The sequence below is a fragment of the Zea mays genome, chromosome 2 (assembly GCF_902167145.1).
Source record: "Zea mays cultivar B73 chromosome 2, Zm-B73-REFERENCE-NAM-5.0, whole genome shotgun sequence".
Lineage (NCBI taxonomy): Eukaryota > Viridiplantae > Streptophyta > Magnoliopsida > Poales > Poaceae > Zea > Zea mays.
The window spans coordinates 104,795,442-104,809,580 of record NC_050097.1 but is presented as its reverse complement, the minus strand read 5'-3'; positions in this window follow the sequence as shown (position 1 = coordinate 104,809,580).

Genomic DNA, 14,139 nt, shown 5'->3' with positions numbered 1-14,139 from the left:
ACTTAGACACAATACATTAGTCTCTAAAACAATGTACTAAGTCTGAGAAACATACCTTTATACTTGATTTGTACTTTGTCCACCATTTACACTTAGGCACTTGTGTTGGACACTGAATCACCAAAATACTTAGAAATGGCCCAAGGGCACATTTCCCTTTCAATCTCCCCCTTTTTGGTGATTTATGCCAACACAACATAAAGCAACTAAAAGAGGTGCAACATCAATTCAAATATGAACACAAATTTGTTTTGAATCAAATTTGGCATATATGGATCATTCTTTGCCACCACTTGGTTTGTTTTTGCAAATCAAACTCAAATTCCTATCTCTAAGTCAAACACACTTGTTGAAACATAAAGAGAGATATTTCAAGAGAAATTGATCAAAGAGTTCAAAAACTCCCCCTTTTCCCATAATTAAGCCTTCTCCCCACAAGAGACCAACTTTTGACAATAAGAGACAAATAGAAGTATTTTGACAAACAAAAACTCTAACTCTACTATTTTCAAAATTCACAAGTGGTAGCTGATCCATTTATTGCTTTGGCCTTATTTTCTCCCCCTTTGGCATCAAGCACCAAAACGGGATCGATTTTGGCCCCTTTTAACCCCATTGCCTCACCAAAATCTTCAACTAAGAGTAAAAAGGCAAGAAGAGTACAAAGATGAACTTGGAGTGAGTTACTCTCTTATCGGAGTGCAGTGGAAGTCTTGCATGGTCCAAGTCCACCTTTTCCCTTTCAACCTCCTTTGAGACTAAATTAAGCAAACTTAAGAACACAGTTAGTCTCAAAGGGTCAAGTTGTAGCACATCTCCCCCTAAAGTTGTGCATCACTTGCAATTTGACTTGTAAGGTCCGGGGAGTGCTTGTACAACTTGAGCACCATAAATAAACACAAAATGCTTAAGGAACATGATCAAGGCATAAAACACATGTATGCTATAAATCAATCCAAGTTCCGCGGATCTAAGACATTTAGCTCACTACGCAACTTGCAAAAGGTCTGCTCATCTAAAGGCTTGGTAAAGATATCGGCTAGCTGGTTCTCGGAGCTAACATGAAACACTTCGATATCTCCCTTTTGCTGGTGGTCTCTCAAAAAGTGATGCCGGATGTCTATGTGCTTTGTGCGGCTGTGTTCAACAGGATTATCCGCCATACAGATAGCACTCTCATTATCACATAGGAGTGGAACTTTGCTCTGATTGTAGCCAAAGTCCCTGAGGGTTTGCCTCATCCAAAGTAGTTGCGCGCAACATTGTCCTGCGGCAACATACTCGGCCTCAGCGTGGATAGGGCAACGGAAGTTTGTTTCTTGGAACTCCATGACACCAGGGACCTTCCTAAGAATTGGCACGTCCCCGATGTACTCTTCCTATCAAACTTACATCCAGCATAGTCGGAGTCTGAATATCCAATCAAGTCAAAGGTAGATCCCTTTGGATACCAGATCCCAAAGCAAGGCGTAGCGACTAAATATCTAAGAATTCGCTTCACAGCCACTAAGTGACACTCCCTTGGATCAGATTGAAATCTAGCACACATGCATACACTAAGCATAATATCCGGTCTACTAGCACATAAATAAAGTAAAGACCCTATCATAGACCGGTATGCCTTTTGATCAACGGACTTACCTCCTTTGTTGAGGTCGGTGTGTCCGTTGGTTCCCATTGGAGTCTTTGCGGGCTTGGCATCCTTCATCCCAAAACGCTTGATCAAGTCTTGCGTGTACTTCGTTTGGGAGATGAAGGTCCCATCCTTGAGTTGCCTCACTTGGAACCCAAGGAAATAGCTTAACTCGCCCATCATCGACATCTCAAACTTTTGAGTCATCACCCTGCTAAACTCTTCACAAGACTTTTGGTTAGTAGAACCAAATATTATGTCATCGACATAAATTTGGCACACAAAAAGATCACCTTCACAAGTCTTAGTAAAAAGAGTTGGATCGGCTTTCCCAACCTTGAAAGCATTAGCAATTAAAAAGTCTCTAAGGCATTCATACCATGCTCTTGGGGCTTGCTTAAGTCCATAGAGCGCCTTAGAGAGCATACACACGTGGTCGGGGTACCGTTCATCCTCGAAGCCAGGGGGTTGCTCCACGTACACCTCCTCCTTGATTGGCCCGTTGAGGAAAGCGCTCTTCACATCCATTTGGAACAACCTGAAAGAATGGTGAGCGGCATATGCTAGCAAAATACGAATAGACTCTAGCCTAGCCACAGGAGCAAAAGTCTCCTCAAAGTCCAAACCTGCGACTTGGGCATAACCTTTTGCCACAAGTCGTGCCTTGTTCCTTGTCACCACTTCGTGCTCGTCTTGTTTGTTGCGGAACACCCACTTGGTTCCCACAACATTTTGCTTGGGACGAGGCACCAATGTCCAAACTTCATTTCTTTTGAAGTTGTTGAGCTCCTCCTGCATGGCCAACACCCAGTCCGGATCTAGCAAGGCCTCTTCTACCCTGAAAGGCTCAATAGAAGAGACAAAAGAGTAATGCTCACAAAAATTAACTAATCGAGACCGAGTAGTTACTCCCTTGCTAATGTCACCCAAAATCTGGTCGACGGGATGATCCCTTTGAATCATCGCTCGAACTTGGGTTGGAGGTGCTGGTTGCGCTTCTTCCTCCAATACATGATCATCTTGTGCTCCCCCTTGATCACACGCCTCCTCTTGATGAACCTGTTCATCGTCTTGAGTTGGGGGATGTACCATTGTTGAGGAAGAAGGTTGATCTTGCTCCTTTTGTTCCATTGGCCTCACATCTCCAATCGCCATGGTGGTATTGCGGCCGTTGGAACGTCTTCTTCATCTACATCATCAAGATCACAAACTTGCTCTCTTGGAGAGCCATTAGTCTCATCAAATACAACGTCGATAGAGACTTCAACCAAACCCGATGATTTGTTGAAGACCCTATATGCCTTTGTATTTGAGTCATAACCTAACAAAAACCCTTCTACAGCTTTGGGAGCAAACTTAGAATTTCTACCCTTCTTCACTAGAATATAACATTTGCTCCCAAATACACGAAAGTAAGATACATTGGGTTTGTTACCGGTTAGAAGCTCATACGAAGTCTTCTTGAGGAGGCGATGAAGATAGACCCGGTTGATGGCGTGACAAGCCGTGTTCACGGCTTCCGACCAAAAGCGCTCGGGGGTCTTGAACTCTCCAAGCATCGTCCTCGCCATGTCTATAAGCGTCCTGTTCTTCCTCTCTACCACACCATTTTACTGTGGTGTGTAGGGAGCGGAGAACTCGTGCTTGATTCCTTCCTCCTCAAGATACTCCTCCACTTGAAGGTTCTTGAACTCGGACCCATTGTCGCTTCTTATCTTCTTCACCTTGAGCTCAAACTCGTTTTGAGCTCTCCTTAGAAAGCGCTTGAGGGTTCCTTGGGTTTCAGATTTATCCTGCAAAAAGAATACCCAAGTGAAGCGGGAAAAATCATCAACTATAACAAGACCATACTTACTTCCTCCTATGCTCATATAGGCGACGGGTCCGAAGAGGTCCATATGAAGTAACTCCAGGGGTCTTGATGTTGTCATCACATTTTTGGCCTGATGAGAGCTTCTCACCTGTTTCCCTGCTTGACAAGCTGCACAAGGTCTATCTTTTTCGAAAGTAACATTTGTTAGACCTATCACGTGTTCTCCCTTTAGAAGCTTGTGAAGGTTCTTCATCCCCACATGTGCTAAGCGGCGATGCCACAGCCAGCCCATGCTAGTCTTAGCAATTAAGCATGCATCTAGACCGGCCTCCTCTTTTGCAAAATCAACTAAATAAAGTTTGTCGTCTAATGCACCCTTAAAAGCTAATGAACCATCACTTCTTCTAAAGACAGACACATCTATATTTGTGAATAGACAGTTATATCCCATATTGCAAAGTTGACTAACAGACAACAAGTTATATCCAAGCGACTCAACTAAAAACACATTAGAAATAGAGTGCTCGGAAGAAATAGCAATTTTTCCTAACCCTTTCACCTTGCCTTGGTTCCCATCACCGAATATGATTGAATCTTGGGGATCCTTGTTCTTGACGTAGGAAGAGAACATCCTCTTTTCCCCCGTCATGTGGTTTGTGCATCCGCTGTCGATAATCTAGCTTGAGCCCCCGGATGCATAAACCTGCAAGGCAATTTAGGCTTGGGTATTAGGTACCCAACTCATGTTGGGTCCTACAAGGTTAGTACAAATAGCCTTAGGGACCCAAATGCAAGTTTTATCTCCCTTGCATTTTGCCCCTAATTTTCTAGCAACTATCTTCCTATCCTTACTACAAATAGCAAAGGAAGCATTTAAAGCATGATAAATTGTAGAAGGTTCACTATTTGTTTTCCTAGGCACATGAACAACATTTCTTCTAGACATGTGATTAATAGCATTTCTCCTAGCTAAATTTTTATCATGCATAATAGAAGAACTTGAAGCAAACATTGCAGTTGAATCATAAGCATGTGAAACAATATCATTGTAACTTCTATCATGGTAAACATTTCTAGAATATCTCCTATCATGGTATAAGAAAGCATGGTTCTTTTGCACACTATTTGCCATAGGGGCCTTCCCTTTCTCCTTGATGGAGATGGGAGCCTTATGGCTTGTCAAGTTCTTGGCTTCCCTCTTGAAGCCAAGCCCATCCTTAATTGAGGGGTGTCTACCAACCGTGTAGGCATCCCTAGCAAATTTTAGTTTATCAAAATCACTCTTGCTAGTCTTAAGTTGGGCATTCAGACTAGCCACTTCATCATTTAATTTAGAGATGCAAACTAGGTGTTCACTACAAGCATCAACATTAAAATCTTTGCACCTATTGCAAATCTTAACATGTTCTACACAAGAGTTAGATTTATTCGCTACTTCTAGTTTAGCATTTAAATCATCATTAACACCTTTTAAAGTAGAAATGGTTTCATGACAAGTAGATAGTTCACAAGAGAGCATTTCATTCCTTTTAACTTCTAGAGCAAGAGAAGTTTGTGCACTAACAAATTTATCATGCTCTTCATATAAGAGGTCCTCTTGTTTTTCTAGTAGTCTATTCTTATCATTCAAAGCATCAATTAATTCATTAATCTTATCAATCTTAGTTCTATCTAAGCCCTTGAATAAGCATGAATAGTCTATTTCATCATCATCACTAGACTCATCCTCGCTTGAAGAAGCATAAGTATTGTTTCGAGTACATACCTTCTTCTCCTTTGCCATGAGGCATGTGTGATGCCCGTTGGGGAAGAGGGATGACTCGTTGAAGGCGGTGGCGGCGAGTCCTTCGTTGTCGGAGTCGGACGAGGAGCAATCCGAATCCCACTCCTTTCCAAGATGTGCCTCGCCCTTCGCCTTCTTGTAGTTCTTCTTCTTTTCCCACTTTCCACTCTTCTTTTCCTGGTCACTATCATTATCGGGACAATTAGCGATAAAATGACCAATCTTACCACATTTGAAGCAGGAGCGCTTCCCCTTCGTCTTGTTCTTGTTGGGGTGCTCCTTGCGACCCTTTAGCGCCGTCTTGAATCGCTTGATGATGAGGGCCATCTCTTCATCATTAAGCCCGGCCGCCTCAACTTGTGCCACCTTGCTAGGTAGCGCCTCCTTGCTCCTTGTTGCCTTGAGAGCAATAGTTTGAGGCTCTTGGATTGGTCCATTTAGTGCATCGTCAACGTATCTAGCCTCCTTGATCATCATCCGCCCGCTTACAAATTTCCCAAGAATTTCTTCGGGCGACATCTTGGTGTACCTAGGATTCTCACGAATATTGTTCACAAGATGTGGATCAAGAACAGTAAAGGACCTTAGCATTAGGCGGACAACGTCGTGGTCCGTCCATCGCGTGCTTCCATAGCTCCTTATTTTGTTGATGAGGGTCTTTAGCCGGTTGTATGTTTGGGTTGGCTCCTCGCTCCTTATCATCGCAAATCTCCCGAGTTCGCCCTCCACCAACTCCATCTTGGTGAGCATGGTGACGTCGTTCCCCTCATGAGAGATCTTGAGGGTGTCCCAGATCTGCTTGGCATTGTCCAAGCCGCTCACCTTATGATACTCGTCTCTGCACAAAGAGGCTAACAACACAGTAGTAGCTTGTGCATTTTTATGAATCTGTTTATTGATAAACATAGGACTATCCGAGCTATCAAATTTCATTCCACTTTCTACTATCTCCCATATGCTAGGATGGAGAGAGAACAAGTGACTACGCATTTTGTGGCTCCAAAAACTGTAGTCCTCTCCATCAAAGTGAGGAGGTTTGCCAAGAGGAATGGAAAGCAAATGTGCATTTGAGCTATGAGGAATACGAGAATAATCGAAAGAGAAGTTTGAGTTAACCGTCTTCTTTTTCTCGTAGTCGTTGTCATCGTCCTTTTGAGAAGAAGAGGACTCGTCGCTGTCGTCGTAATAGACAATCTCCTTGATGCGCCTCGTCTTCTTCTTCTTTCCATCTTTTCATTTGTGGCCCGAGCCCGAGTCGGTAGGCTTGCCATCTTTCGGCTCGTTGACGAAGGACTCCTTCTCCTTATCATTGATCACAATCCCCTTGCCCTTAGGATCCATCTCTTCGGGCGATTAGTCCCTTTCTTGAAGAGAACGGCTCTGATACCAATTGAGAGCACCTAGAGGGGGGTGAATAGGTGATCCTGTAAAACTTAAAACTTAATGCCACAAAACCTGATTAGAAGTTAGCACAAGAATGCCAAGTGGCTAGAGAAGAGTCTTTGCAAGACACGATAACCACAAGAAGATCAATCACAGATAGACATAGTGGTTTATCCCGTGGTTCGGCCAAGTTCAACACTTGCCTAGTCCACGTTGTGGCGTCCCAACGGACGAGGGTTGCAATCAACCCCTCTCAAGCGGTCCAAAGACCCACTTGAATACCACGGTGTTTTGCTTTGCTTTACTATATCCCGTTTGCGAGGAATCTCCACAACTTGGAGTCTCTCACCCTTACACTTGATGTTCACAAAGAATCACGGAGTAAGGGAGGGATGAGCAACACACACAAGACACGAAATCACAGTACCAACACGCACACAAATCGCAACAAGAGCTCACAACACAACTCAGCGAGTTCACAACTCAAATGGAGCTCTAATTGCTATCGCAAGGAATCAAATGCGCGGAATCGAAGTCTTGGTGATTAGGAATGCTTAGAGAATGCTTGGTGTACTCCTCCATGCGCCTAGGGGTCCCTTTTATAGCCCCAAGGCAGCTAGGAGCCGTTGAGTGCATTCCAGGAAGGCAATTCTTGCCTTCTGTCGCCTGGCGCACCGGACACTGTCCGGTGCGGATTTCTTTCCTTCTTTGGTGAAGCCGACCGTTGGCGCTTTGGAGCCGTTGGCGCACCGGACACTGTCCGGTGCACACCGGACAGTCCGGTGCCCCCTTCTAGCCGTTGGCTCGGCCACGCGTCGCGCGCGGATTCCGCGGCCGACCGTTGACTCACCGGACTGTCCGGTGCACACCGGATAGTCCGGTGAATTATAGTCGTACGCCGTTAATCACTTCCCGAGAGCAGCGAGTTCGCCTGAGCCAGCCTAGCGCACCGGACACTGTCCGGTGCACCCAGACATAGCTGACTTTGGCTGAACAAAGCCATCTTTAATTTCAACTTGATTTTTCCTGTTTCCAGCACTTAGACACAATACATTAGTCTCTAAAACAATGTACTAAGTCTGAGAAACATACCTTTATACTTGATTTGTACTTTGTCCACCATTTACACTTAGGCACTTGTGTTGGACACTGAATCACCAAAATACTTAGAAATGGCCCAAGGGCACATTTCCCTTTCACGTATCCGGATGTAACGCCCCATGGTCGAGTATATAAGGCCTAGGGGGCACCCCCTCAAACACATCTCACTCATTAGCCATCTACTCAGCTCTCTAGCATCCCTTGTACTAGAGAACTCCCCTGTAACCCGCCACATAAAAGATCCACACCAGGACGTAGGGTGTTAAGCATCTCAAAGCGGCCCGAACCTATACAAGATTGTCTACTATCTCTCGTGCATCTGGCACAAACTGTCAATCTACAGTCGGTAACACTGTCCTACTCCAAAAAGCACCTCGAGGGGCAACCCTGGGTGCGCGGTCGGACCCAAAACACCGACAGTAACCGCCATAAGTTTTATATTTGTTTTTTAATAACAAGCTCAGGGAAGGTGTTTTTTGGACCTTCGGCATCCAGAAGACTTTGTATTTTTCGCGGATCGAGCTCGTTATGAAAAAACGACCTAGCACCGCGAAGGGGCTACTATTGGGGGTCTTCTTCTCCGCCAAAGGTCCTCAAGACGAAGATATCGTTTGCAAGCAACTGTGAGGATCCTCTTCTTCCTCTAAGGTTCTCGAGACGAAGGCATTGTCAGAAAGTGACAACAACGAATACCGAAGCTACAGCCGAAGAGCGATAACTTCGGCTTAAGGTGGCAACGAAGGTCAAACGAGATGTCGAATCGAAGAGGAAAAGACTAGATAATCCCTGATGATTTATGTTACGATTATGTGTTTGTGTTAAGGTCATAAATGTATTTTTACCCAGGATGCGTCCCGTGCCTATAAATAGGTAAACAGTACCCCTGTACTATTCAAGCTGGATTATAATCGCCCTTGCGTCTACACAAACACAGAAGATTGGGCCACTAGCGGGGGTCAAATTAGCCTAGTGTCAAATTAAGCTAGCTCACTAACTTCACCACATCACCACAAACACAGAACACCACATTCCACCCCCCCTATCACACCCCAAGGCCTCGCCGGCGACCTCACCGTCGCGAGAGCTGTGCCACTCCGCCGTGGTTGGCCTCTTCTAGACCGCCACCGGTGAAATCCACCCCACCACCATGACCCCTACCCTTGCCCATGCTAACCCACCGCCTCGACCACCGAAAACTGGGCCACTGGCGGGGAACCGCCGTCGAACCCGCCGGCGACTGATTTTCCTCCCCGGTCGGACGGTTCGCCCCCCCTGACGATGTCTTCCCCTCCCTCTCGCTGACACGTGGGCCCATGATGATGGCACCGTCCCCTCGCCCGCTGGCGCTCTGCCCCGTCCATGGGCCAGCTCGCCTGCGTGACCGCACGCGCCCTCGCTCGGCTCGGGCCGAAATCCCCTCGACCCGTCTAACCGAGAATCATTTATCTTTTTCTTTTTTTCCTTTTCCTTCCCCTTTTTCACACATTTTTATATGTTGATAATTTATGCACAAAAAATGATCCAAACACTTTATAAGTCACAAAAAATGATTATGTTAGGAACTTGACACACTTTACTCAACAAGCAAAGTTTGATGTATTGTTTATTGCCTATTTTTGCAAGACGAAGAGGGGTCCGACTTTCCAGAACCCATAGCTCCGAAAGAAGGGCAGGAGCCTGACCTCCCGGAAATAGAACTTTCGTGCCAAGAGAGCTTCGACGAAGGCAAGTTCATTCTACCCTTGATGCATAAATTACCTATTCTTTCTACCACTACCTAAGTTACGATATTGGATGGTTGTTATGCATTGTGAGTTGAGTGATAGCCTGCATTAAAGAATACCTTTTTGCTACAAAGAAGGTGTGGGTTAGGGTAATGGTTTCAAGAGAAAAATGTTTATCAAAATGTGTATGATGACGGGTTATTAACCTTATCACCACTTGAGTGGGATGATCAGGGACTCCCTGGTTTGGGAGGGCCTTAAGGTGATGGCTCAGCTGGGTTAGGTGTGAGCATGAAGGATTGTCCCCCTCATCTAAGGACCGGTTTGTCATCCTTCACTACCTGTACTCATGACAAGTACAACCACTCGAGACTATATGGGCAGTCACTCGATCTGAACTTGCACGGTCCGAATCCCAGGATTATGACGGCTGGGGAGAACCGGGAGGATAAGGAGGGGAATATTTTGTCCTGGTTTGGGCATGGAGGTGGCCTTGTTCCTTCTGGTATAATAGCTAAGGTAAGGTTGTGCAAGGAAGGAAAGAGCTTCGGTGTCGGATCTCATGGCAGTGAGATCGTAGAGCCGGACTAGTGGGTAAAGTGTACACCTCTGCGCAGAGTTTGAAACCTATTCGAATAGTCCGTGTCCACTGGTATGGACGAGTCTAGTGTGGTATGATAATTAGTGTTTGTTTTTAAGAAAAGGGGAAACACATGAGTATTTTTGGAAATAAAGATGAAGCCACGGGAGTGGGAAGCTCAGTGGTGGTTGATTATGAAAAAGTGCTACTTCTCTCTTTTATTGGGTAAAAACATCAAGTATCGCCTTTCTCAAAGAAAAATAAAGAGTGACTACAACTCCACCATATCAAGCATGTACTGCATAGGTCCCTCTATCTTTACGGGTTAGGATAGGCTTGCCGAATATGTAAGTATTCACCCAACTTTATTTATGTTTTCAACTACCAAAGACTTCCTTTCTGCTATGTTCGACTAGAAAAGGGGGTTGTGTCTGCACCTAGTTTGCCTGTGGCTCGGGCTGGTTTTCTCCCGCTCCGCTATTATCCCAAGCTCGCTAGAGCTTGCTTTTGGTAATGTAATAAGTATTTTGTAAGACTCTGTATTATCTAATGAAATGAATGTGTTTACTAGCCTCCTAGGTGTAACACCCCAGGTGTTACTTAGGGTTTTCACTCAAGACTACACAAGTAAGCCATCATCACCTGTGACTTAAGTTGGGAAAAGTACACCAAAATTGGAGCTCAAGATCCTAAGTAAGTGCAACCCACCTTAAAAGTCATACCTTGGCTTGTTATGCACATATAATGGGGAGAATTGCCCAAACCCTAATTCAACCCCTTTGGACAAGTGGAGCACTAGAAGTAAGCATGAACAAAAGGGTATGAAAACCACATGATCATGACTTGGGCCAATTATAAAAAGAGGTAGTACACTTGATACCCCACAAGTGATAGTAAGAAAGTGACCCCAAAAAGAATTCAGAAAACCCCCAAAAAGGTTCACAAAAGGGTTAAGCACAAAAGAAAAATCAGAATTCTTCTAAGTCCAAAACCACCCCATTTTCAAAGATCAAACATGTTCACCTTGATCCCAAACTTAAAACCATTTGGCCCCATTGACAAAGTGGCGCCAAAATACCTCTAGAACACCCCGGATAATTTTGAACCCAACCCTAAATCGTTTGACATGACTTGGCACAAGTTTTGTCTCGGTTTGGACAGCTAGGACAAAGACAACTTCCCACCCCCATGTCTCTCTAACCCGACCACATCTCCCCTTGGAACTCACATGAACTAGGTAGCCCTAGGTGCAGGGAAGAAATCTCTCACAGGTCTTAGGGCAAGATTCGCACGTTTTGGCCGCTCAGCAGAGGGTAGAACACGAACAGAAGCAAAGAGCCACGTGTTCGACGCGCTCTGAGCTCGCCAGAGCACGCTCGTGCGCGCGCCCGTGTGCCCCGCGTCGTGCCAAAGCCGAGCCGGCGCCGTTGTCGCGCCCGCGTCTATAAAGCCCCCATAGACATCGACTGTACTCCTCCGCGCACGCTCAACCTCACCGGAGCCAGAGATCACCGGCGTTTGCCCTGCAGACAGCGTGCCCGCGGCCACCCGATTCCCCGCCACCGTAGACCGGCCAGCAGAGCCCTTCCCAGCCACGCCCGACCCTCGGAAAAGACTGTGCATGCCTCGGTGAAGCTCCCCGAGCTAGGAATCAGACTTTGCCTCACCGGAGAAGCCAGTCCACGGTCGCCGGACTTCACCTGACCGCCGGTGAACGTAGACCGGGTAAGCCTCTGCCCCATTTTTCGATTCCTTGCGCACATAGCCTCTACTTCATCTCGTGGAGCTTATCGTGCCATTCAATTGAACTAGATCGCCGTGGTTAAGCCGAAACACCCATCGCCGACGAGTTCACCCGCCTGCGCACGTGGACCGGTCGATTCCGGCCACCACCGTCGTCGAGTCGTACCTCGCCGTGACTGCCAGGACCTCCCGAAGCCAACCCCGCCCCTCTCCGGACCTCTCTCGCTGCCAGTAAGCCGTGTCGCCCTTTTCTTTTCCACAGTTACTGTTTACATAGGGGGAGGGACCTCGGGGAAGAAGAAGGAAAGGCCAGGGGGTTTTGTGTGCTGTCAGTGACTCAAGGGAATAGTGGCGCAGGGGTAGAAATGATGGGTTGATTTAGAAAGAACCCGGGGTCTTCGATGCAAAGTAGTTTTCTAGGAAACCTTTTAAAATATTCTGATTTAAATCCAAACAGAACTTGAAAAATTCATAACTTCAGTTTGGTTTACCTAAATCGAGTCAAACTAATTTTGCCAGATCCTAAATAATGTAAACCACTTAGGAAAAATATAAAACCCCTAAGTGTTCCAGAAAACTTTAAAGTTTTGATTTAAATGATTAACTGGTCAAAAGCTAAAAGAAATAAGGAAAAATAGTTACACTATTTGACTGGGGTTAAGAAAATTTAGAGAGGTACTTAATCAATTCCTAACCTGTTTAAAAATAATAAACCCTTCTGTACACCCCATTAAGATAGGATTTGCCATTTAAAACACTTTTTGCTTAAAGTTAGAGAAAATATCAAAGGTAGTTTAAATAAAGAACCAGGGAGCACCCACATTTTTTTAGTTTAGTTCACTAGAAAAACCTATTATACCCTTGTTTAGTACAAAATAAATGAGATACCTTTTATTTTAGGAAAATAAGGAAAACTTAGAAAAACCCTAGAAAATAACCCCAAGGAGAAAACACCCCAAACTTTGAGGTAATTTATGTTTTGTTATTAAGAACATAGGAAAAATATGAAATCTGTTGTTTGACATTTTTCAAATAACAAGATAGTAATAAGTGCCCTTTTAGCATTAAACATTAGAAAATCACAACTAAATAACCACCAAATATCCTTCTATGATTTTTGGCACAGAAACATGTTATTACTTTTAGATACCAGCACAAATAACCCTTAGGACAGAACTCGCCCCTAGTTAAGAGTTGTAGTGCAAAGTGACCCCTTTGCCCCAACTTTTGTTATTTTTTGTCCAGTGCATATTTTAATTATTCTAGACCTCAAATTTATAGAACAGCCTGCAGTGACAACTAGTAACCCCCTGTAATTTTTATAGAATTTTTGGAAAAAGTTAAAACACTGATGTAGTTCAAACCCACACTAGAATTCATAAATAGAAAATGAAAAAGGGAAATTAATAATGGAGATTAATGTCATCATAACCCAACCAGCAAAACCCTTAAATGCCTACTAAAACATCTAAGGGAAATCCAAGCTTCAATCCACTATGCTTATCCCTAGGCAAAACCCAAACCTAAAGTTGATAAGCATAAACCACTAAGAGCCACGTATAACCAAGAAACCCTAAGTTACTAACTAACTTAGTTTTCTTTCACTTAGCATAATGTTTACTAAATCCTGCATAATCATGGCATACATGTTCTTATTCATTGCATTCCATAGATTGCAACCTCGCTGACGGAGAGTATGTCCTCGTGCCGGAGCAAGGAGTTGCTCAGGAGGTAGCCCCGGATCCAGCACCAGAGCCTGCCCCAGAGAATCTGCCTGCCCCAGCTTTGGAAGGCAAGCCCCGGTTTTATGCATAACCGTTATATATGTTATTTTACTGCACTTAATGTTTGTAGGCTTGTACTGTGCACTTAAGTGTAGGAGTTGACTGAAACCCTAGTTGCATGAACTCAGGATTCCTTTTGAGATGGATACTAGTATGCTAGGTCGAGTAGCTGCTTTATTAATTAGGGATCTCGGTAGAAGTAGAGTGATTTTTATAGCACTCGCGCGAGGTCAGGAATTGGTTGTACCCACTTTCATATCACAATGATCTTGGTCTGTGGACAACAATCCATGGGGATTGGTTGTCTACGATATGAAAAATTGAATAAGGATTAAGGTGTGGTACCGTGTGTCAAGCGTTTGAACGTACTAAACACATGCCGAGAAATATGGTAAATCGGTATACCTAGTACCTGAGTGAACCTGCCCGCAGATTGCCCTCCTCACGCGACCTGAGACGTGGTCTCCCATTCCGGTTATGGTGGGTACAAGTGTGGTCACTGCACGACGGCAGTCGGGGTCAGTGAGGCATTGTACGCCAAGGCGGTGAGCCCCTTTCTGTTGCCAGGGAATCGATGGGGACGGTTGATGTGTGT